General features: G+C 45.5%; 1 protein-coding gene across 1 annotated transcript in view; it reads left to right on the top strand.

The window, feature by feature from the left end:
- Positions 1-21,967, top strand: part of LOC135226972 (mannose-P-dolichol utilization defect 1 protein homolog) — a 116,297-nt gene that overhangs the window by 68,583 nt on the left and 25,747 nt on the right. The gene's annotated exons all lie outside the window — the stretch shown is intronic.

Raw genomic sequence — 21,967 nt, forward strand, 5'->3', positions numbered from 1 at the left:
TTATTAGCTCTTGTGTTAAACGAGCAATTATACCTAGTAGTAACAGTACTAGTAGTTGTTGCATCCTCATCACCTTCTTACTCCGCAGAATCTACAATATCATATTGGCAAATTGTAGACTTTGGATATAGTTCGAATGCGAACTCGTAGAACGTAAGAAGTGAATAGAGTGTTCCCCCATTACAATGGAGGGTGCGTCTGATCGGCTCTGTCTCGCTCTCAGGTCTAGACCTCTTCCAAGCTCACAAGCCCAGAGGAGAAGGAATGTCGAAAACCGTAAGGAGGTTTCAGAGAATCCCCACCGGTCAGGCGTCCCCTCGGCAGGTTCTGTAGAGCGTCCCAGACTGCCAGGGATAGCCATTGGAAAGGCATCCTAAAACAGTGTTTCTCCCTTTTTTATGCGTACGGTTCCTCGATGGATAGAAGAACTTCAAATGAATGAAATTGGCGAAGATCCTCGTATAATGCCTTCTGGTAGAATTATTCAAAAAAATTAGAATGACATTAATCGATCCACCTTTCGGAATCAGGCGACGATTTAGCGCCTTCTAATATTAGAGATCATTCGATAACAATTGTGATAAAGTCATTGTTCGAACATTTTTTTTCGCAACTAGACGAGAGCGCTATCCAATGGGGGTATGAAATTGTTATTTCAACATAAGATTCCCCATCGGTGCATTTTTAGATATAAATCTATTATGATGAGAACGATTTAGATTGTTTGTCAATCGAATGAATTATATGGATCTCGTTGAGTGATAAAGCACATATGTATGACTTTTAAGCCTCTAGCTCCTACCATGCTTAGGACAAATCGCCTTAGGATTACGGTATGGCAAGGCATAGACACATACCGAAATTTACGCTATAATGGTCAAGTGAAATCCTTACAAAATTTCCTAAATTAATACGGTTTACCTTAATGTAACAGTATTATAGAGGATTCTATTAAGCTAGAGTATGAGTTATATGATGCTATCGTGTCTTCGAGAAGTGATCGGTGAAGCATATCTTTATTGGTGGATTGAGAGTAGGATAGAACTTTTTTCTTCGTGTTAGAAGAGGTTTCCATGGATTACCAGTACCCTTCTAGGACTTTCCTAGGAAGGAATAGGTTTAAAGAATTGTTTAGACGACACCTATTTAGTTTCTAGACTTGTCGAAGGTCTCGTTAGCTTAATTATGCTTATATAAAAACTTCCTGAAGTTCGATAATAATTTATAAGATTCCTTTATTTAATGGAGTAACTGGCAACTATGGAAAGGGAAGGCCAGACGGCTTTCGCTTTGAAGACCAACCAACGCAGTCGCAGTACCATCTTGTTCTCAGTCGTGAGAGGTCGTATACAGCTCTCTCTCCTGCAGAATGGGATAACTAACCGTATCTCTTCCCTACAATCGTGGTCTTAGCCTCGGATTGAGGGAATACTGAAGCTATCATAAATAATATAGTGTCTGCCTTTTGTTAGGAATCTTTCAATAAGAAGGATATTACAACCTTTCAATGCTGTTTACCGTAGGTAACATGATTAAAGGATTCTAATGCAGCAGAACATGATATTATAATGCACTCATACTTACGAAAGCATGGCTTATTAGAATACATACTTAGTGAGAAGAGAGATGTAATAGAGATTCACTTCAAGACTACGGTATGGTTAAGTCTTTCGAAAAGGACACAACCGTAGTGTTTAGGAATAGGATTATGGCGCAGTAAGTTTGTATGAGTTCGGATGGGAAACATTCTTTTAGTGGGAAATGGTTTCCCTGAATGGATTATACTACGTATATAAAAGTTTTTCATAATAGAACGGAATTAACATATGAAAGATGGTCGGGTACATAAAGACACAGTGTTCTGGCACATAACATAAAGATAATTAGTAGGAGGCGCCAGCCTGGCGCAGATGCGCCACCCTGGCGCAGGTTGCGCCACCCTGGCGCAAGTTGCGCCAGCCTGGCGCGAGTTGCGCCACCCTGGCGCAAATTGCAATAAGCCTAGAGCACCATCCAAAATATTTCTTGTTTGAGCGAGTTATTAAATAAAAGCAATACAAGAATTTGCGAGTCCGTGAGAACCTCGATCGACGATAATAACTGTTTAAGTATGTCTAACATTTATTGCAAAGAGTTGTGAGAACCTGCGAGAAGTCTTCTTCATAGATCTCTTAGCAAGAAGAAGACGAACAGTCTTCCTGTAGAGTGCTTCCTTTTCCTCAAACCATGCCATAAGGAATCATAAGCGCCAGCCAGACGCCTGGCTCTAACTAGAAATAATTAGTTAATAGACATACCTTAGAGCAAATTATGCGTTCCTACATAGAGCTGGGAAGTTACTCAGTCCCCTCCCCGCACTGGAGTGGTCCTTCTCGTTCAGGAAAAAGAGGGGGGGGGGGGGGATACGGAAGAATTAACCGAGGAAAGAATAATTCCCCTTCCTTACCCGATATACTGTATTAGAGGAAAATTGAGAAGAAACATCCAACTATGGAAGTACTGTAGAATTATAGGATTCTTACAGCACCTCTTCTTATTTTGATGTCGAAGGATTTTCCTGACCAAGGTTGCGAGTAATAGGCCATAAAGGCTCCAGCCAGGCTTTAACCAGGCGAATAGGCACCAACCAGGCTTGCGAGCGCCAGCTAGGCGCGAGGCGTCAGCCAGGCGCGAGCGCCAGGCTTAAACCAGGCGCGAGCGCCAGCCAGGCGCGAGGCGTAAGCCAGGCGCGAGCGCCAGCCAGGCGCAAGATATCAGGATCTCCAATTTCTCAGGATTTGGAGATAGACTTTCCAAGAGTTTCCTCTTTGAGAACTGACACAAGAATCAGTTTTTTTTTCCAGACAGTGACACAAGTTGTCGCACAGGCGGCCGGGGTCCCTTGTCAGGATTAACTGAAATTGCGGAAGTCCTCTAACAAGAACAGACTTCTCATGTCAGGTAACATAGTGGTCGCGTGAGCGACTTCTTTCCTGGCAAGAGGAGTTGTTTTGGGAGAAACTCTTTTTGCCAGATCAACCCTCTACTGACAATTATTCTAGATATCGCACAGGCGAAACGTAGTACGTGTCAGGATAAGTGGGTTCTTCTGCTTTATATACCTTTACATGGTGAAGAGAACTGATATCTTTAGAGGTCTCTCGCTTTCCTCAGCCTTATGACAAGGGATAGAAATATATCGGACTCATAAGTTAATCTGGGTGCAGGTTTTAGAAAGACCTTGGCAACCCCTTTTTTATTGCACGTTTCGGCTAGTCCCTTGAACCATGCAGCCCCTCTTTCTCCTCTTTCATTGTTATTAAACAGGATGGTATATTACCTACTTCCCCATGTAAACATATAACAAGGAAGACCTTGTAATGTTTTTGGTACTGGAAAAGACTCGTAGGAGCTCTCAGTATTGGGTGAGAGGCTCTTTCAAGTATCTGAACCGTACATTACGGCCTGATGTCCTAGGATAGGAATCTTGAATGATTCTCCTCGATCCTGGATCAGTTAGTAGGATAATAGGATAATAATAATTTGTTTTGCGGAATAACGATGATAGAATTTTTCCATTCTCTCGTTGCCCAGGCACGAGGACAGGAGAAAGAATATAAGAGAGACGGTAGCAATATACGCCATCTTTATGTTATAGAAAGGGGAATAAAATTTTAGTCCTTTTCCCCTAAAGATAAACTCTTTACAGAATGTAAGACAAAGGGCGTCAAAAGGACAAAGAGAGGATATATGTTATGCCTCATTTTAGACTTAGTGAGGTTGGATTCTCAGAGGTCACGTTCTGCTCACAGCAGGTTTTGGAAGTCTTTTCCAAGACAGTCTGAATATTCTTTCAACATCTATTTAAATGGACCTTAACAACCTCTCCACTCTGAGTCTGTCTGCGTGCAGACTGACCAGAAGTGGACATGAATGAGAGGATGTTTCAAGGTAAATGACAGTAGTCATGGATAAGATATATTACTGCAGATTCGTGCTTCAGGGAATGAGGAAACTGTCCTCTTTCCGATACCTCTGTGAACCACATAGCGGTTTTTTCTTCCCTTTCAGAGGGAAGAATTACCTTTGTATATATCTGCTATCAAAGAACGCAGTAAAAGGCTATACTCTGTCTCTATAAAGGGAATTGGAGATAGCAGAGCATTAAGATCTTCGGGATCTTACACAATACCTCTATACGACAAGACTTGGAGATCTTATAGTTACAATGGGATCCTATTTGGGCCTCAGATTCCGTGTTCTGACAAGATGGAACTGCTCCTCATCAAGTCGTCTCTTGGTACTAATCGACCAAAAGGACGAGTGAGATTTTTGGGCTTGGAATCTGGAATCAAATTCTAGAAAGACTCGGCAATAAATGGGTTCCTGCCAACATGGTATGTTTGGCAAAAGAACTATAACCTTTTATTCCTGGATCAATGCTTTCAGATAAAGGACTCGTTGTCCAGGCAGGCAATGTATTTACGTTGTTATCTACAAAAGAAGATAAGATTTAAACGTTTGCTGACAGAGTCTTTGGAATACGATGAGGGCTCAAAAAAACTACTTCCCAGAAGGTTCGAAGAGATATTTAAAGAGCTAGAAATCGGGAATCCTCCCAATTTCAGCTCAGAGTCTCTTTAAACTTCCAGGCTCTTTCCCTGCCTTCGTGGAAGGATAGGGAAGATTTTGCAACGAGAGAACTTGTCAACATGTACGAAGAGTGCTCGTTAGCAACTGAAGTATCAAGTATGATCCTCCTCGGAGGAAGACTGGTCTCTCGGACTATTAGATTTCCTATCGTCTACTGGATGTAGCCGACTAAAATTACCTCCCCTTGTTGCAGAGGCCATAAGCTCAAAGTGAAAGAATTTCTTCCACCCTTTTCCTTTCTCCTGATAAACGATTGTGGATGTTCAGACTTTCGGACAATGTAGCGCCAATCAGGCGCCAAATGCCAAACAGGTGTAAAGACGCCAGAGCAAGACAGTCCAATTAAACACTGTCATGGTCTGATGAGGAGAAGGAGTAGGCCTCCAATCTGGCGCAGATGCGATAGAGGCGAATGAATCAGGCAAATAAATAAAGTGTCCGAGGTGGACATCGCCAGTTTTCATCGAGACACTTAACAAGCTCGAATCTCCAGCAAGTGGGGAGAAGTCAGCCAGGCGCGAGGCGCCAGGCAAGCGAAGCACCAGCCAGACGCCAGGCACGCCAGCCCAGCCAGGCGCGAGAACGCCAGGCAGGCGCGAGGCGCCAGGCAGGCGCAAGGCGCCAGGCAGGCGCGAGGCGCCAGGCAGGCGCGAGGCGCCAGGCTGGCGCGAGGCACCAGCCAGGCGCTAGGCGCCAGGCAGGCGCGAGGCTCCAGCCAGGCGCGAGACGCCAGGCAGGCGCGAGGATCCAGCCAGGCGCGAGGCGCCAGTCAGGGGCGAGGCGCCAGTCAAGCGCGAGGCTCCAGTCAGGCGCGAGGCTCCAGTCAGGCGCGAGGCGCCAGCCAGGCGCGAGACGCCAGGCAGGCGCGAGGCGCCAGGCAGGCGCGAGGCGCCAGCCAGGGGCGAGGCGCCAGACAGGCGCGAGGCGCCAGAACACAGGCGCGAAGCGCCAGCCAGGTGCAAGCCAGGCTCTGGGCTTCATCTAGAAGAGATCTGTTGCAAAGAAAGCCCACCTGGTCTTCTTTGGAAGAGGTGGAATCTCTAAAGGCACTTCTTGAGTAACTTGACGTTTCCTTCAAACAGCTAAGAATTAAAAGCGCTTGAAGTGCGAGCTTTTAACAATTCTGTTCTTTCCATAACAATATGTCGTGAGAGTCATATTAGCTGTATAACGGGAGATGCAACTCTGTGTTGACTTCTCTTTGCACGAAGGAGATCAAGTGGGCCTATGAGAGATCCTTCTCTCTTTGTTATACGTGTCCACGGATGCGTTGCTGGGATTGGGAGCGACACTGATCCTTAACTAGTGAAATAAAAAGTTTTTTATTTTTATTTTTATTTTTTTTTTATTTTTTATTTTTTAACATAAGTGTATTATTTTCTGGGGTTATTTGAAATGAGTTTGGGGATAGCTTCTTTTTCAAATTAAAGAGCACAAACCCCTCGTGTTAGGTCAGGTGACGGGATTGGTGTTTGTCTCCTTAAATTATGCCAATAGGCATTGGTGTATTGTCATGTAAGTGGATAAGACCCCATGACAAATGACCACTAGATTCTGTCAAGTAAGTGGATAAGACCCCATTGACAGATCTACAAGAACTCTTAGCCATAGGTCACATCTCGCTGAGGCTCTTGAGACGAAGCAGACTACTAGCAATAATCTTAGGAAGTCGACCCTTCGTATCAAACAAACATAGGAACCAAGGTTTTATTTATTTTTATTAACCTACAACGTATGTTGTTTACCTGTCTATTCAGTAGTAGCTGTCTTTTACCCTCACCAATGGTGTGGGTAATCAGCTATGTATATATCTGACAGGTAAGTGAATGATATAAAAATGATATTGTTATGATACAATAAAGTTTTATACATACTTACCTGGCAGATATATACAATTAAATGGCCCTCCCAGCCTCCCCTCAGGAGACAGCTGGAAGAAAAATTATGAATTAGAAAACGGGTATGGTTCCTATTCCCGCCACCCAGCGGCGGTGGGGGTAGATCACCTGACCTACCTGCCGCGTGTGCCGCGAAATTCGAATTTCTGTCGACGACGGAGTAATAGCTATGTATATATCTGCCAGGTAAGTATGTATAAAAAACTTTATTGTATCATAACAATATCATTATTAAACTTTCAACATGTGTATTGGTGTTGATTGCATTACAACCACACTAATGCCTGTTTAGTTGATGGCAAGTTTATTTTGAAATCAAAGTTGGACAAAGGTTGATAGTAGTAATAGTTACCCTTTTTGCTTGAGGGTACTCAGGAAAATTATACAGTGGAACCTCAGTTTTTGTGTACCCTGGTTTTTGTACGATTCGGTTTTAGTAGGCTTTTTCTGAATAAATTTTGTCTTGGGTTTCATACATTAACTTGGATTTGTACACTTGGAAACGCTCCTTCCAGTGCCCAACGTGTTACTAGGCCCCATACCGAGCATCCAAACAAAGCATCCCGTGTTCTCCTTATGACCTATTCGTCTGACACTGCTAAGTAAGCCATCATGGGGCTAAAGAAAGTTCCAAGTGCTAGCCCTATTGTAAAAAAAGGCGAGAAACACTAGAATTCAAGAAAGAATTTGTAGCAAAATGTTGGAGAATGTTGTATGCCAATCTCAGTAAGTAAATGCCTACAACAAGCGCTGCTGTTAGTGAATTTTAGGCCAGCAGAGCCTGGTTTGAAAAATTCAGAAAGCAAATGAGCATACATAATATGCCTACTTCAGGGATTAAGGACATGTTTGCAAAGTGGAGTGATGTACTACTTAAACACTTTAGTGGAGAATTATCGTCTCAACAAAGAAGTTGTAATCCGTGTCTCCTACATGTTTAATGACAATGCTGTGTTTAACTTTAGGCAAATTTTAAAAGCCAGAAACAAATGTCTCTGGACAGTTTTGTTGTGCGCCAGGGGTCCAGTAACTCAGCTTTTGCTAGAGCCAGTAAAAAACCAAAAGGGGAAGTAACCTCAGATAGTGCCAGTAAAAAACAAAGAGAAGTAACCCCAGATAGGTCCTTGATAACTGAAGTCCTTCTGGCAGGAGATTCTCCTTCCAAACAATAACCTCCCCTTCTCCCTCTCCCCTCCTCTCCATCTTCCATACACTAACAAGTGTTTTTATGCATTCAACTTACCTGTCAGATATATACTTAGCTATAGACTCCGTCGTCCCCGTTAGAAATTCGAATTTCGCGGCACACACTACAGGTAGGGTCAGGTGATCTACCGCCCCGCCGCTGGTGGCGGGAATAGGAATCATTCCCGTTTTCTAAGACAGATTTTCTCTATCGGCCGTGACAGCAACTTGTTGTTGTTACTCCTGATTTGATTTTCGTGTTTTTTTCATCGCTATTGATCTTCTAAGCGGTTATTTTGGTGACGTATTGGATCTTTGGTTTGGCATACTCTTTCGTGGACTGTTTTTTGGACTTGGTTTTGGATATTTCTCATGATGTCGGATTCTAGCTTTACGGTTAGAAGACAGTGTGTAAATGAGGGATGCATGTGAGGCTACCGAAAGCTTCGGTAGACCCTCACACAGTTTGTAAGGGGTGTAGAAGGAATGAATGTTCAATTTCTCAACACCTGTAATGAATGTGTAAATAGAATGAGGAAGAATGGAAGAATTTTAAATTCATATTTAAGGAAATTAGATATGGATAGGGCTAGGAAGGCTTCCTCCAGAAGCGTAAGTAGGTCTTCGCTCTAACGAGGCCTATTAAATTAACACCTAACCCTAAACCTCTATCTTCTTCCTCTAGTACTAAGACTGCAAATCCGGCAACGGAAATTGCAGAGCTTAAAGCTGCGCTACAAAGGATGGAACGTCAAAATGCTGACGTTGAAAGGTAAGCACAGTGATAGTGAATTAAGTGGTCCCTAGTGCAGTAAGGGTGCGTCTGATCGGCTCTGTCTCGCTCCCAGGCCTAGACCTCTTCCAAGCTCACAGGCCCAGAGGAGAAGGAATGTCGAAAGGCCTTACGGAGGTTACGGAGAATCCCCACCGATCAGGCGTCCCCTCGGCAGATTCTGTGACGACCCGACTGCCAAGGATCGCTATCGAAAAAGCATCCTAAAGAAGTGTTTTTCTTCTTCAGATTCTTCACCGAATGTAAGGGGATGGAGTTCTGATGAACTGTCACGCCCCTTAAAGAGAAGTTGGAAGGCTCCAACTTTAGATTCAAGCCCTGAGCTTTTCTCCGATCTATCACCTTGTGAGAAGAAGAAAAGGAGATTGGTTCCTAAACGGAAATCGGAGTTTCCTTCCGCTTCTAGACATCCCTCACCTGAATCAGGGAAGGAAAAAGAGAATGCTGCTGCGAAAAAATTATCCTAAATGTGCAGGAGCAACTTTCGGCCTTAGTAGGGAGTTTTTACTAAGGAAACTCCCAAGGAGAAAGGACTCTTTCCTTCCTATAAAGAAGACGAAGGGAAGGAAAGAAGAAACGAAGTTTCGGCTTTATACTCAAGGGAGTATGAAGAATGCGCCAAAAACGCCAACCTGGCGCAATGCGCCAGATGCGTTTGAGACTCCATACGAGTCAGAAGAGCCAGAAGCGCCAGATGCGCCATATGCGCCAGAAGCGCCAGCATGGCGAAATGCGCCAGAAGCGCCAGAGGCGCCAGATGCGCCAGAAGCGCCACCCTGCCGAAATGCGCCAGAAGCGCCACCCTGCCGAAATGCGCCAGAAGCGCCAGCTTGGCGCAAGGAATCACGAGCCACCAACCCGGCGCAATGAGCCACAAAGTGACAAATAAGAGACGGACTTCTACCAAAAGACAATTAAGCCAAGAGGATTTGTTTAGCTTTCGGAAGGATAAACCTTTACCTGACAAGGACTCTAGTTGTCGCACAAGCGGAAGTATTCTTGTCAGGACATAGGTGGTTCCGGAGAAAGCGATAGGAGAGGACATCCTTCGTCTGACAGGAGAGAAAGGTGTCGCACAAGCGGCCATCGCTCTTGCCAGGAGAAGGATAAGGTCGTTTTGCAGGATCAACCTATCTCTCGTAGGGACGCAAGTTATCGCACAGGCGGTCGTCGTTCTTGCGAAAGTGGGGTGGATGTTGCAAGAGGCCAGTCTCCTGATGGAAATAAACAATCCTCTTCGGAATTGGATTTGGAAGAGATTTTCGGACTCTGAAGATCACTCGGCTCCGGGTTATCAGTTACAAGACGCTGGCAGCCCTCTTACTTCAAGAGTTTGGGGACTCTTTAAGCCCGACTACGCTCCTCCTTCTCCAAGGTCCTTATTTACAAGCACGAAGGTCCCGAAACAATCATCTTTATTAAAAATGAAGCCAACCATTTCCATGAACAAGGCTCTCCGATTCGTAGGCAAAATTGGTTGGAATCCAAGGAGAAGGCGGGGAAGACAGTCTTTACCTGCCCTCCTTCTAGACTATCAGGAAAGAAGGGAATTTGGTACGAGACGGGCAAACCACGGGGTCTTGCTCTACCGTCCACTGCCGAAGCAGATTTTTCGAATCTGGTAGATTCGTCTAGGAGACAAGCCTTGTCATCAGCAAAGATCACATGGGGGACTTCTGAGATGGACATCTCCTCAAGGGATTGTTGTAAGGTCTTAGAAGTTTTTAACTTCTTAGACTGGTCCCTTGGGGTGTTGGCAAAAAAAAAGACACAAGAGAAGGAATCTCTTAGTCCAGAAGTCCTTCATAGTGTTCTTTCCTGTATGGACAAGGCGGTTCAGGATGGATCAGGAGAGGTGGCCTCTCTGTTTGGAACTGGTATTCTGAAGAAGAGAGTCTTATTTAGCTCTTTTCTGACGAAAGCAGTTACTCCTACTCAGAGGTCATCTCTTCTGATGCTCCTCTGTCGGACCAATTGTTTCCTTCAAATCTGGTAAAAGATATTTCTCATTCTTTGACAGAAAAGGCCACACAAGATCTCTTGGCCCAATCGGCAAAGAAATCGAGGACTTTGGGTCCTACTAAGATAGAGACTCGGGCTCCTCAACAGCCCTTTCGGGAGTACCTCGGCCAGACCCTCTTTTAAGAAGAGAGGAGTGCAGAAGAAGAGTAGGTTCTTCCTTCCATTCAGACCTATCAAGAGAGCGAAATGAGACAACAGTCCTTCAAGCACCGGTAGGAGCCAGACTTCGGAAATTTCGGAAGAATGGGCTCGGAGACAGGCAGAAATTTGGTCCCTTTCGTGGTAACAACAAAAAAGGGATATATGATCCCCTTTCGACGAGCAGACCTCCTTGACTACGAACCCGAGGGAACTGTCAGCCAATACAGGGACCTGCCAAGAAAGAAGCATTATTGCAACTGGTAGAACAGATGTTTGCAAAAGGAGGCCATCGAAGTGGTTCGGGATCCGCATTCCCGAGGATTCTACAACCGTCTTTTTTCGGTTCCGAAATCCTCGGGGGGTGGAGACCGGTCCTGGATGTGAGCGCATTGAACCGATTTGTGGAGAACACAAAGTTCTCTTTGGAAACATCAAAATCGGTTCTTGCGGCTCTTCGTCCAGGAGATTGGATGGTCTCCTTAGATCTACAAGATGCATACTTTCATGTCCTCCCTGCATCCATCATCGAAGAAATATCTCCGATTCATGATGCAGGGGAAAAGTATACCAATTCAGAGCCCTATGCTTCGGCCTTTCAACGGCCCCTCAAGTGTTCACGAGGCTAATGATGAATGTTGCGAGATGGCTACATCTAGAGGGGATAAATATATCCTTTATCTGGACGATTGGCTAATAAGAGCAAAATCGGAATTTGAGTGCTGAAGGACTTGGAGAAGACTTTTGAACTTGACAAAATCTCTGGGACTGCTTGTGAACCTCGAGAAATCACAATTGATCCCCAGACAGAACATAGTCTACTGGGGATACAGATGGATTCTCGGGGTTTTCGGGCGTTTCCATCTCAAGACAGAATTACTCGACGGCTTAGAAAAGATCTCGAACTTCTTAGGGAAAGAACGGACCTCGGCGAGGGAATGGCTCAGTCTGCTGGGCACCCTTTCCTCGTTAGAGCAATTCATTTCCCTGGGAAGATTAAATCTCAGACCTCTGCAATTTATCTAAAGAGGATGTGGAGTCAAAAAAAGACAGGAGACTTGTCAGATGTTCCCATCCAACAGGGGATAAAATCCGACCTAAAGTGGTGGTTAACCCCATTAACAAGGAACGAAGGGGTGTCCCTCTTGATTCGGAACCTCACCGAGTGTTGTTTTCCGATGCCTCGGAAACAGGTGGGGAGCAACACTGGGTCCAAAGGAAGTAGCAGGTATTTGGACCAGACACAAACTACTCTGCAACAATCAATGCAGAAGGAACTCCTGGCAATTCATCTAGCCCTGGAATACCTTCAAGAAAACGGAAGTCAGAGGGGTGGTAGTTCAAGTCAATTCCGACAACACCACAGCTCTGGCTTACATCCGGAATCAAGGGGGCACTCACTCTTTCTCTCTGAAACGAAATAGCGAGAGCTCTATTAACCTGGACAGAGGAACGGGCATTATTCTGCGTACAAGGTTTGTCCAAGGAGTAAAAAACCTAAGGGCAGACAGGTTGAGCAGAAAGAACCAGGTTCTCCCGACAGAGTGGATGCTCCACTCAGGAGTCTGCAGACAAATATGGTCACTTTGGGGGAGACCCCAGATCGACCTGTTTGCCACGTTCCTCTCCAGGAAAATAGACAACTTCTGCTCCCTAGAAGAAGATCCCAGAGCCACAGCGATCGATGCCTCCTCATGGATTGGTCAGCATAGATGCATTAACGCCTTTCCCCCATTCAAATTGCTGGGGAAGTAGTAAGGAAAATTTGTGGCATCGGAAGGAATGAGAATGACTCTAATTGCTCCCTTTTGGCCTTCCCGAATCTGGTTCACAGAGGTACTGGAATGGACGGTGGACTTCCCAGATCTCTACCAGACAGGACAGATCTGCTCAGACAACCCCACTTCGAGAGGTTCCACCCAAAAACATCCAAAGTCTCTCCCTGACTGCCTTTCGACTATCGAAAGACTGGTCAGAGCGAGAGGCTTTTCAAAGAAAGTGGCAACTTCAATTGCTAGAGCCCCGCAGAGCCTCTACCCTGCGGGTCTACCAATCGAAGTGGGAAGTTTTCCGTAGATGGTGTAGGTCGAAGAAGCTGTCCTCTTCCAATACCTCTCTAACCGAAATCGCGGATTTTCTCCTCTTCTTAAGAGAAGAAATCCAAATTTGGCCGTATCAACTATCAAGGGATATAGGAGCATGCTCTCAGCTGTTTTTTAGAAACAGAGGGCTGAATCTCGAGAATAATAAGGATCTTCATGATCTCATCAGGTCTTTCGAGACTAAGAAATTGAGATCGTCGATTCCCACCCCGAGTTGGAACCTGGACTTGTCCTAAAGTTCTTGATGTCGGACAGGTTCGAACCTATAGATAAAATCTCATTCAGAGATCTTACTAGCCAAATGCATATTCCTGTTGGCTCTAGCAACTGCTAAGAGGATCAGTGAATTGCATGCTTTGGACTCTCGGGTGGGATTTTTAGAAAAGACTCGGCTGTCATTTCTTCCAGGATCTTTTCCTAGCAAAGGAATGAGAACCCTTCTAAACCTTGGCCTAGAAGTTTCGAAGTCAAGGGACTCTCTTCTCTAGTAGGAAGAGAGTTGGATCGGTCCCTTTTGCCCAGTTCAGGACCTTAAAATTTTGATTTAGAAAAGAAGACACAGCTTCAGGGATGTCGACAAGGTCTTTGGTGTTCGGTAAAGAAACCCAAGAGGACCTATGTCAAAGAACGCACTGGCATTCTTTGTCAGAAATGTAATTACCGAAGCTCATAGGAATTGCCAAGAGAAACTCTTTAAAGAAAGCTGATGAGTGAAAGCTCACGAAGTCCGGGCTGTGGCAACTTCCCTTTCTTTTACGAAGAATATGTCCATGAGAAACATTTTTAGCAGCAACTTATTGGAGGTGCAATTCAGTATTTTGCATCACACTATTTAAAGGATGTTAGAATAACATACGATAAAATGTTTTCGCTCTTGGACCTTATGTATCAGCGGATACTATGCTGGGAAATGGAGCAGACGCTGATCCTTAAATTTGTTTTTAATATTTTTAATAATTAGTTTTAATATTGTTGTTGAGTTGTGGGTTGCTTGAAAGGATGTTCGGGGATGACTCCTTTCAATCGTAGTACTAACCACAATGAGGATCAGGTGATCGGGATTAGTGTCGTGCTCTATGATCATGCCAAATAGGCAAGGTGTTTTGTCATGTAAGTGGATAGGACCCCATTGACAAAGATCCTAAGGTTCTGAGCGTAAGTGGGAAGACCCCTGTAACAGACCATCAAGAACTCTTAGCATGAAGTCACTACCTCGCTGAGGCTCTTGAAGCGATACGGGCTCCTAGGCAGTAGCCATGAAGTCTTTCGCTAACACAGGTAGGAATCAAGGTTTTTAATTTTATTACCTACAACATATGTTGTTTCCTGTCTATTTCAGTAGATTAGCTGTCTCTTACCCTCCGCCAAAGGTGCCAATCAGCTAAGTATATATCTGACAGGTAAGTTGAATGCATCAAAAATGTTATTGTCATGATACAATAAAGTTTTATGCATACTTACCTGGCAGATATATACGGTGTATGGCCCACCCCGACCTCCCCTCAGGAGACAGGTGAAGAGAAAATCTGTCTTAGAAAACGGGAATGATTCCTATTCCCGCCACCAGCGGCGGGGCGGTAGATCACCTGACCTACCTGCCCTAGAGTGTTGCCGCGAAATTCGAATTTCTATCGGGGACGACGGGCAGTCTATAGCTAAGTATATATCTTGCCAGGTAAGTATGCATAAAACTTTATTGTATCATGACAATAACATTTTCCGTAAAGGTAAGAGGGATATTAAATGTTCATTTTATGAACAGAACTTACCTGGCAGTATATATATATAGCTATAGTCTCTATCGGTCTGGCAGATTTTTCAAAACTCGCGGGCAACCGCGAGTGGTAGGTGTCCGGCTGGTAGGTGGTTAACAACCCTTACAGGGTGGTACTTGGAACCATTCCATTTTTCTATTCCTCAGATCATCTCTGCCTGGTTGGACTGTCAACATCGTTGCTAGTCCGCGTCGGGTTTTTCGCTCGCTTCCCTGTGTCGCTGTATTTCTACTAAATGGTGATGCATCTGTGCATTGGCAATCGCTTTTGGCTTGATTTTGGATTATTCTTTGATATGAGAGTCTCGGAAACAGTTTTCGAGGTGTGTGAATGAGGAGTGTAAGGTGAGATTGCCGAAGGCTTCGGTCGATCCTCACACTGTTGGTTTGGGGTGTAGGGGTTTTGAATGTGCCTTGGATAAAAGATGTAAAGAATGCAAGGGTTTGGATGAGAAACAATGGTTGGATATGAAACGCTATGTGCGTAGATTGGAATTAGATAAAGTCAGGAGGGCTTCTAAATCTAAATCTAGGTCTGGAAGTGAAGCTAGCATAGACCTTTCTATTCCCTTAACCCCTGTATTATTAGAACCTGCTCCTGAGGTAGTAGCTCCTTCTCCTGTAGCAGGAACCTGTAGCTACTTTGGATGACCCTCAGTACGTCAAGATGGCGGTTGAGATGCAAATTCTTAAGAGCAACTTGCAGCCTTAAAACAAGGTAAGTGAAGGTGAAATAAGTGAAATAAGTGATAGTGCTTGTGAAAGTGCAGTACCTCCGTCTAGGATTTTTGAAACTTTGTTACTTAAGTATTCCGTTTGTCTTTTTGGTTATTGAACGTGGGATCGTGACTTGGCATACGCTGATAGTGGATTGAATTTTGAATTTGGTTTGGTTTTTTCTTTAACTAAGATGTCTGGGACTAGTTCAACTAGCACCAGAGTGTGTTGTATGGAAGGTTGTAAGGTGAGGCTACCGAAAGGTTCGGTAGACCCCACACACAGTATGCACGAATTGTAGAGACCATGTGTGTAATAGATGACCGTTGTAAGGAGTGTGAATGTCTGTCTGATTCAGGTTGGAAGGCTTATGAATCCTATGTGCGAAAATTGGACCGCGATAGGATAAGGAGGTCTTCCTCCAGGAGTGCATCAGTCAGTAGAAGTAAGGGTAGTAAGGGTTTCTCCTACTATTCCTTCAGTAGTTGTGCAACACCTAAATCTGTTGTGCCTTCGGGCCCTGAAAGAAAAAATCTGTGGAGGGTCAATGCCTATGTAAGTTCTAGACTCTTACGAAATCTAGAATCTAAAGTGCTCGCTTGGAGGGTAAAAGCAGTGTTAATGAAGTGAAGTGCAGTGAAAGTGCCCCCAGTGTTGTGGAGGGGGTGTCAGATCGGCCCCTATAATGCCTCTAGGCCTGGACCTCTGTCGAACTCCCAGGACCAGGGAGACGGACATGTCCGAAAGCGAAGAGGGTTACGGGAACTCCCACCTATCTGGCGTCCTTTCGGCAGATCCTGTCGACGATCTCCAGGCTGCCAAAGAGCGCGCTCGTGCGCGTATCCTCCGCGAGTGCTTTTCGTCTTAGGAGGCCGTCCTCCCCGCAAAGGGGTTGGAGCTTTGAGGGACACTCGCGTCCTCTGAAAAGAACTAAGACGGATGTCGCACAGGCGGCCCGTCGTCAGTAGTTTCTCAGAGGAGGACGCAGAACGTCCGTTTCGCTCCTGCTTTGCGGTGTGCGCCTTTTATGTGGACTACTCTCCACCGCAAAAGAGAGCAAAGACGCAAGTTGTCGCACAGGCGGCCAGCGTTTTTGGTCTCAGGAAGGAGGACGCTTCACGTCCTTTTCTCTTCTGCTGCTTTGCGGTCTTCGCCAGAGAGTTTTGCGGCATTGACGCCACAAAAGAGAACCAGGACGTCATCCGGACGATGACGCTTTGAGCGCCCCAGTCGCTCCAAGAAGAGAACTGAGTCGGTCCGTGTGAGAAGAATAGGGTTTTCCCCTCGCCTTCGCCTTCTCACAGGATCAGCTTTTCACCTGAAAAGGAATCGTCTCCAACTAAAAGAGTCATCCGTTCGATGCAACAACAACTGGCTTCGTTGCTGGCCGAGAGAGAGGTAGAACCGCGCCGTAGAAGAAAGATGATAGATTGCCGATCAAAAGATCCAAGTGGTCTCCCGCTTCTTCGGATCGCTCTTCTCTTTCACCAGTGGCTACGCCCTCTAGATTTCGTGCATCCCACTTGCAGCTGGGTAAAGAGCGCGAGCAACTTCCTTTGAAAGATTCTTATATCGAGAGGAAGAAAACTCGCCCTACTTTTCGAAGCATTCCCCTCTCTTCTCATAGGGGTTCGCTTTATTCGAAGATTGACGTTCTCTCTGCTGCGAAGCAAGGCTGTTTGCAAGCTGAGAATCAGGACATGGACGCTAAGCTGGACGCTTATATGGACGCTAAGCGTGGCGCTCAGCAGAGTGCTAAGCGTGACGCTCCATCGGACGCCAAGCATGACGCTCGGCTGGACGCTAGGCGTGGCGCTCGGCTGGACGTCAAGCGTGACGCTCAGCTGGACGCCAGGTGTGGCGCTCGCATGGACGACCGAGTGACAAGTTTACGAACACCGTACAGAGGTTATGAATGACGTTTTGTTAACACTCATCAGGCCCTCAAAACAACGGATATTTTCCGGACGCCCGCACTAACACTAAACCTTTGTAGACACTCCCATCGAGAGATTGTTCAGGAAACTAACACTTCTATTCCTGAACCTATAGATACTAATATACAGAACGCACCTAGTACGTCTCAGCAGCGCTCTTCATCAAAGATTGGACCGAAAGGGCTTCTACCACCTTCTTCGGGAGACCCCTCTGCCGCTCCTACAGAAGGAGGATTGAGTAATATTTCAGAAGAAACAGACGAGGATCAACCTTCTACGTCAGTTTCTTCTGATTATCAAGTGTTAGTTCGCTTGCTTCGGGCTTCTTTTGGAGATGAATTCCAACCCGCAGCTCCTCGCTCTCCTCCTTCTCAGTTTTCATTGTTGAAAACTAGCAAGACTCCTGGTTTTGTTAAGATGACGAAGTCTTCTTTTCAAAATAAAAGAGCTTTCAAAAAGGTTCAAAGATTGGATGGAAGTCGAGGAAAGCACAGGGAAAGTCTTCTTTTGCCCAGCCTCCTTCAAGACTATGCGGCAAGGCAGGCATTTTGGTACGAGACAGGCGAAGATGTCGGTTTAAGAGCTCCCGCATCTGCGCAAGTGATTTTTGCCAGTCTAGTCGACGCACCAAGGAGGTCTCTCCTTTCAACAGCGAAAGTAGCGTGGACTCCTGCTGAAATGGACCACCATCTAAAGGCCTTTTTCGGACAATAGAAGTGTTGAATTTCTTGGACTGGTGCTTGGGATTGCTAGACACAAAGGCTCGTAGTCAAGATTCAATTAGCCTGGGGGAGCTATCCAGCTTCTTGCGTGTGTGGTAAGGCCGTCAGAGATGGTTCAGAGGAATTAGCTTTGCATTTTTTGTGCAGGGCTCTTAAAAAAGAGCTCTCTACTGCAAATTCACTGCGAAGTCAGTATCTCCAGCACAGAGGGCAGATTTGCCTTCGCCCTCTCTCGAACCTTCTCTTTCCCCAGGCTATGATTAAAGATGTAGCTGGCAGTCTTCAAGAAAAAAGAAACTACTCAGGACCCTCTTTAGCGCAATCCTTCTAGACGTCCTGTAGTTCCTTCAACTTCTGCAAGAACACAGTTTTTCCAAGAAAATAAAGCCCTTTTCGAGGGGCTTCCTCGAGACCTCCTCCTCGAGGAAGAGGCCTTGCCAGAGGTAGAGCCCTGTCTAAACCAAAGGGAAGAAATGAGAATGTAGTCCTTCAGGCACCAGCAGGAGCCAGGCTTCAGTTATTTGCAAAAGCCTGGAGAAAGATAGAGGCGGACACCTGGTCGCCCAGTGTCATCGAGCGAGGATACAAAAGAAATCCATTCCTGAAGTCACCTCCGCTGTGCACGACGCCCAGAGATCTATCACCTTCGTACCAGCTGGAAAAACAACAGATCTTGTTCGATCTGCTCGAACAAATGCTCGAGAAGAATGCAATAGAACAGGTAGACGACCTTCATTCCCCGGGTTTCTACAACAGGTTATTCCTGGTACCGAAACAGTCGGGAGGTTGGAGGCCAGTTTTTAGATGTGAGCAGTCTAAATCTTTTTATAGAGAGACAGAGGTTCAAGATGGAGACACCTCAGTCAGTGCTTGGGGCCTTAAGACAAGGCGATTGGATGGTGTCATTAGACCTGCAAGACGCATATTTCCACGTCCTGATTCATCCACCAATCGAGGGGAAGATCTGCTTTTGTCATGAAGGGAAGAGTTTTCCAATTCAGAGCTCTTTGCTTCGGATTGAGTACGGCACCAATGATCTTCACAGTTTTAATGAAGAATGTGGCGAGGTGGCTTCATCTTGCAAACGTCAGGATCTCTCTATATCTAGACGACCTGGCTCATTCGAGCATCATCGAAAGAAAAGTGTCTGAAGGACCTTCAATCAACCTTATCTCTAGCGAAAGTCCCTGGGACTTCTGGTGAATTTTCGAAAAGTCACAACTGATCCCCACACAGTCCATCGTGTATCTGGGATTCAGATGGATTCAGTGGCTTTTTTTCGAGCTTTTTCCATCCCAGGGACGTCAACAACAAGGATTAGACAAAATATCAGTCTTCTTAAGGAAAGAATTCATGCTCGGTGAGGGAATGGATGAGTCTGCTGGGGACCATTTCCGCGCTGGAGAAGTTTGTTTCCTTGGGAAGACTACATCTCAGACCTCTCCAGTTTTCCTGAAAGAGAATTGGAAGGACAAAGAAAATTTAGATGCAATTTTAAGAATTTCGAGAGAAGTAAAGGATCACCTAAAGTGGCTCGATCCTTTAATACTATCGGAAGGAGTATCCCTCAAAACTTTAGAGCCCTGACCTAGTGTTGTTCTCCGACGCATCCAACACAGGGTGGGGAGCTACACAATGGGGGGGAAGAAGTGTCAGGCACCTGGGGAGGGGAACAGGTGTACTGGCACATAAATCTCAAAGAACTAGCGGCCATATACTTGGCTCTACAATTGTTCGAAGACAAAGTCTCACACAAGATAGTTCAGATAAATTCGGACAACACCACAGCTCTGGCATACATCAAAAAACAAGGAGGGACTCACTCTCGGTCATTGTTCAACCTAGCGAGAGAGATCTTGTTGTGGGCGAAACGCAAAACGTAACGATTCTGACGAGATTCGTTGCAGGCGTGGAGAACGTCCGTGCGGATCTCCTCAGTCGGCAAGGTCAATTGCTGCCGACCGAGTGGATTCTACATCAGGAAGTGTGCCAAGAGCTGTGGAAGTTGTGGGGACGTCCTTTAGTAGACGTCTTTGCGACATCAAGGACAAAGAGGCTTCCGCTGTACTGCTCCCCGGTGCTCGATCCGGGAGCAATAGCAATAGATGCCCTTCTCTGGGACTGGACAGGGATGGATCTGTACGCCTTTCCCCCGTTCAAGATCCTGGGAGAAGTGATGAGAAAATTTGCGACTTCAGAAGGGACGAGAATGACGTTAATCGCCCCTTACTGGCCGACAAAAGAATGGTTCACAGAGGTCATGTCCTTCGTAGTAGACTTCCCAAGGACACTGCCTTCGAGGACAGATCTACTCAAACAGCCCCACTTCGAGAGGTACCACAAAAACCTCCCGCTCTGAGTCTGACTGCATTCAGACTATCAAAAAGTTGCCCAGAGCGAGAGGTTTTTCAAGACCTGTGGCAAGAGCTATTGCCAATGCAAGAAGGCTTCCACTCTTGCAGTGTACCAATCAAAGTGGGCTACGTTTAGGAGTTGGTGCAGAAGGAAGGGCATTTCCTCTACCATGACCTCTGTGAGCCAAATAGCGGACTTTTTATTTTACCTAAAGGACGACTTGAAGCTTGCGGTCTCGACAATCAAAGGCTACAGAAGTGTGCTATCTGTAGTCTTTAGACATAGAGGAATTGATTTGGGAAATGACAAAGACATTCACGATCTATTAAGGTCTTTCGAAACTACAAAGATTCCTCAACCTAAATTACCGTCTTGGAATTTGGACGTAGTCCTTAAATTCCTAATGTCCAGTCGGTTTGAACCGCTTCAAAATGCATCGTTAAGAGATCTTACTAAGAAAATGGTTTTCCTAACCGCTCTGGCGACGGCGAAGAAGGTTAGCGAATTCAAGCTTTTCGCAAGCATATTGGATTTAAGGGGCATAATGCAGTCTGCTCATTAAGCTTGACGTTTCTAGCTAAAAATGAGAATCCTTCCAACCCTTGGCCCAGAAGTTTTGAGGTTAAGGGTATGGGGGAAATCATTGGACGAGAAACCAGAGAGAGTTCTGTGTCCTGTCAGGGCTCTAAAGATTTATTTGCGGAAAACGAAGGAATGTCGAGGTCCTTCTAACAACTTATGTGTTCGGTCAAGAGACCAGAGTTACCTATGTCGAAGAATGCTCTGGCATTCTTCTTGAGGGACACCATTAGACAGGCGCATTCATCTTGCAAAGACAGTAATATTAAGCTGTTGAAAGTGAATGCCCACGAAGTGAGGGCTATATCTACCTCGGTAGCCTTCCAAAAGAATATGGCACTCAATGACATTTCTGAGTGCCACTTTTTGGCGCAGCAACTCCGGTGTTCGCTTCACACTACCTGCGGGATGTGAAGACGACATACGAGAACTGTTATGCGCTTGGACCATACGTCGCCGCAGACACTTTGTTGGGGGCAGGCAAGTAGCTCTCATCCTACTCTGTAGAAAATGGGTAGGTGAGTTTTTTTAAAGGTTTATTTTGATTTATGGTTGTAAGGTCGCCCGCCTAATTAATGTGGAATTAAATTTGTTAGGCTGGTCAGGTGGTGGTTTTTGCTTCGTTGCCCTCATATTAGGGTCAAAATGGTCTAGTCACATTGTGGTCACGCTCCCGTTGACAGATCATCTAGAACTCACCAGCTATATAGGTCACTACCTTGCTGGAGACTAGTAAAGCAATAACAGACTTGGGTGACAGTAATCACGAAGTCAACTATGCTAACAGGTAAGGAACCAAGATGTCTATCATCTGCATGTAATGTGTTTCCAAAATCCTTTTCTGTCTCTCCCTACCTCCAAAGGTGGGATTCAGCTATATATATATCTGCCGGGTAAGTTTCATGAACAAAATGATATTGTTAAGATACAATAAAGTTTGTTCATACTTTACCCTGGCAGATATATATAATCAAAAGTACCCACCTCCCCTCAGGTGACAGTGGGAATAGAAAATCTGGATAGAAAATGGGAATGGTTCCTGACTCCCGCCTCCCAGCGGCGGGAATGGGTACTAACCACCTGGCCGAACCACGCGTGTGCCGGGAGTTTTGA

The sequence above is a fragment of the Macrobrachium nipponense genome, chromosome 15, assembly GCF_015104395.2.
Source record: "Macrobrachium nipponense isolate FS-2020 chromosome 15, ASM1510439v2, whole genome shotgun sequence".
NCBI classification, from domain to species: Eukaryota; Metazoa; Arthropoda; class Malacostraca; order Decapoda; family Palaemonidae; genus Macrobrachium; species Macrobrachium nipponense.